We start from the raw sequence: 279 nt of genomic DNA on the forward strand, positions 1-279 counted from the left end.
TTTGAACCAAGCTACAAATTTCAAATCGGAAATCAAATAATAATATAAGATAGAGTAAAATAATTCGTGTAAGAATGTTTGAACTCGATTGCAATGCGAATGATTCAAAACGTCAGAAGTTGATGGTACAGCTTGCGGCACTAGATGGCCTATTCAATGAACCCAAACTCGCAGGTATGAATTACTCAGTGGTGGTTAAGAGGGGCCATGAAATTGGAATAGGCATCGCTTCTCGGCTCTTTGAGCTAAGATCAAAGTGTAGTATCTGTTCTTATCAGC

General features: G+C 38.4%; 1 non-coding gene across 1 annotated transcript; it reads left to right on the forward strand.

Annotated features, from left to right (window-relative positions):
- Positions 1-224: 224 nt before the first annotated feature.
- On the forward strand, positions 225-279 carry LOC113464145 (U2 spliceosomal RNA; the record flags this gene model as incomplete). The annotated part of the gene is made up of 1 exon (XR_003388979.1): positions 225-279. It is a non-coding gene; the product is annotated as a U2 spliceosomal RNA (small nuclear RNA).

The sequence above is a fragment of the Ceratina calcarata genome, unplaced genomic scaffold, assembly GCF_001652005.2.
Source record: "Ceratina calcarata isolate Rehan_Ccalc_2016 unplaced genomic scaffold, ASM165200v1 scaffold26813, whole genome shotgun sequence".
NCBI lineage: Eukaryota > Metazoa > Arthropoda > Insecta > Hymenoptera > Apidae > Ceratina > Ceratina calcarata.